Source organism: Phytophthora infestans, genomic scaffold (assembly GCF_000142945.1).
Source record: "Phytophthora infestans T30-4 supercont1.23 genomic scaffold, whole genome shotgun sequence".
Lineage (NCBI taxonomy): Eukaryota > Oomycota > Peronosporomycetes > Peronosporales > Peronosporaceae > Phytophthora > Phytophthora infestans.
Window position 1 is genome coordinate 613,501 of NW_003303736.1, and position 3,224 is coordinate 616,724.

The following is a 3,224-nucleotide window of genomic DNA, read 5'->3' on the forward strand; positions in this document are numbered from 1 at the left end:
TTCCGGCGGATCAGAATGAGAGCTCTGGTGCAAGGCGCTGTGAACGACCAGCGAACGAGGATCCTCCTCGACACAGGAGCGAACGTTAGTGTGATCACTGACGCCTTTGCCAAGAAGTTGCGACTCCGAGATGTACCCGATCACGGACGCCGCATTGACATTCAAGGTATTAACGAAGGCAAGGTGTCTACGACGCGGTGAGCGTGCGTCAAGATTACGCTTGGATGGGAGATGGTGTACGAGTTCGAGATGTGGGTAATGGCGCATAGTGCAGGCGTCGACGTGGTACTCGGGACCGACTTTATGATCCCTGCTGGGATCCGGTTGGACCTGTTTCACGGCGCGGCGCAATTACCGCACGAAGTTCAAATCCCACTGATCAAGACCAAGAACATGATCGACAGCGAAGAATACGGCTCCCATGTTAACGCCGGGCCACCCGAGCGTTTGGACAATCAAGCGCACGAGTGGCGAGAATATCGACTAGCGAAGCGTCAAGTCGGGCTGGAAGAACACGTACTGTGGGTTCGTCGAACGAACAAGTTAATCCCGTCAGTGACGAGGTTTCGACGTGGACGGCCTCAGAGCATTCGATTGACCAACGTGTCTGATCGAACTATGTACCTACCAGCACACGACGCGATCGCGATGTGGATTCCAGATGGGGATTTGCCACGAGGTGACGGCTACATGCGTCTGGAGTCAAAGAAGTACCAGGACTGGCAAGTGTTGGCCTACGAAGGTTGCAGAGACCACAAGCTCTTTCAGCGTGAATGTGAAATCTACGAGCAATGGCTTGCAACTCAGCCTTCGGCAGTTGATCGACCAAGCTATCCAGAACCCAGTGGGGTGCTAGCACGACCTCTAGAAGACACGCTAGTGGACTCTAGGGATCGTCTGACGTGTGCAGAGCGCTGGGCACTGATCCTGGAGGAACCTGAACGAGTGGAAGCCTGTCTGGCGTCTGGGGTGACAGCCGGGGAGTTGGCCGACGGTCAGCCTTCCGAAAAACCTTTGGACACGTACACGACAGCCCATGGTGGAGGCAATAATGCGAACGAAGCCTCTGTAGCGCGGCCACACGAACTACTGAGGCCGGTAAACGTGGTACATACGCCAACGGGTGTTAGTTTCAAGTCTGGGGTGACAACGGAAGCGACAAGTAACAGCACTGACTTAGACGGAGTAAACATTTCTGACGAAGCTGTCCCGGCCTTGTGTGCAACCAAATCTGCGAACGAGACATCGGTGGTTGATACAGAGGAGGCAGGCATCGTGCTGAAGGTGTGGAGTACGGCACCGAGTGTTCATTGCAAGATTGGTGCGAATGCCGAACTGTCAAGACAGCGGCCGACCGAGGAGCTGAACAAAAGTCAACAACCCAATATGTCGGTAGCCCGCGCATTCAATATTGCGAACGACGACCCGGCAGAGGGCCCAGAGATGGGAAACCAGGATGGGAAGGAGATGGACCCAGTACCGACTGTTGAAAACAAAGCGGATGCCAATGTTGAGTCAAGAGAAGAGTCCGTAGCGACTTTGGACGAAACGTACATCTCGGTTGCTCGAGTGTTAACGACTGAAGGAAATGAAGCAACGGAGAGGACGAGAAATGATTTCTACGAGCACCCAGTTAACAACATTGGCTTGGAAGACTACGCGAAGGAGCTGGCATTCCTGCCGGACCTGACCGAAGAGATCAACACGACAATTGACTACACTGCGCCTAATGTTGCTGATCCTGAGTTGTCGACTGATCGCCGAGAACGTCTGGTCGCGATGCTGAAGAACCACGAGCAGATCCTGATTGCTAGTGGTAACGCACTACCGCCGCCAGCCTACGGCGTGGTATGCGATATCGACACACAGGGGCACGCTCCAATTAAACAGCGTGCCCGGCGCGTGCCGCTACGATTTCTCGGCAAGCTGTACGAGCTGCTGCGCACTCTGCTGCGAGCTGGACTGATCGTTTTTTCAGATAGTCCATGGGCGTCGCCGATCATGATTGTGATGAAAAAGAACGAATTGGACATCCGGCTCTGCATTGATTACAAGATGGTGAATGCTATCACCGCGATCATGGAGTATGCAATGCCGCTAGTCGACGACCTGTTAACAGATCTCGAGCGCTACCTATGAATCTGCTCGCTTGATGCAGCAAGCGACTTCTGGGCGGTCATGATGACTTGCGAGCACGAAAAGTGTTCGCCTTTGATATGCGCACTCGGACATTTGGAGTGGGTTGGCACCTGCCCTTGGGGTTTAAAGAAGCGCGCGCATGTTTCTTCCGAGCGTGTGGATTGACCAACGCCACTCGGAGATGTCTTTCACCCTTAAAGAGAGGTGGTTTGTTTTGTTGCTCGAGGAAGATGCGTTTAGCTGAAGAACAGGCCAAGGAACGTCGTGGGCCAAGCGCCGAGGGTTCGTTTCAAACGAAGTTCGCGGCAGACCGCGAAGCACCGGTAGAGACCGACCCTGTACTACAACTCGTCAACAGCCCCGTCGCTGACATGTTTACGAACGGGGAACCGGACGAATCATCGCTGGTACCTCTGTTTGGTCGACGGTCGTTTGTGGATGACATTTGCTTCGGTGGCGAGGATTTCGACAGCTGCCTGGCGACGCTGGACCGATTGCTGGCAAGATTTGCACAGTGTCGGATCAGCATTAGCTTCACCAAGAGCATCTTCTGCCAGCCGAAGGTGCACTTTCTGTCGCATAAAATTTCGCCAGAAGGTATTAGGGCTGACCCCAAGAAGCTTGCGGCCATCACCGAGCTTTCGCTTCCAACGCGTAAGAAGGGCATGCAGTCCTTCCTTGGAGCGGTTAATTACTACAGCCGCTTCATTCAAGACTTCGCGGTCTACAGTGCGGCGCTGTACCAGCTTAAGATGAAGACTTTGCCGTTGAGGGTGGCATTTCCGTGGCACGTCGCTCCTTCGAGAAACCGAAGGCGAGTGTTTCACATTCACCCATCCTCAGGCACCTCGATCGGTCGTCTCGCTTGGGCCGAAATGACCCTGGACATGCGCGTGAAATGTCTCGTTGGGTAGACGGAAAGGAAGCCGAAGCTTGAGTTGGACAGTGGTGGCTGTCGGATGCGTTGTCGATTGGAAGTCTAAGTTTTGGAGCAGGTGGGTAGGTTTGATCGTTGACGCCTCGATAGCTCAGTTGGGAGAGCGTCAGACTGAAGATCTGAAGGTCCCTGGTTCGATCCCGGGGAA

The 3,224-nt window shown here is 54.2% G+C and overlaps 1 non-coding gene across 1 annotated transcript; it reads left to right on the forward strand.

Annotated features, from left to right (window-relative positions):
* The first annotated feature begins 3,156 nt into the window (after positions 1 to 3,156).
* PITG_27376 lies at positions 3,157 to 3,224 on the forward strand. Its single transcript has one exon. It is a non-coding gene; the product is annotated as a tRNA-Phe (tRNA).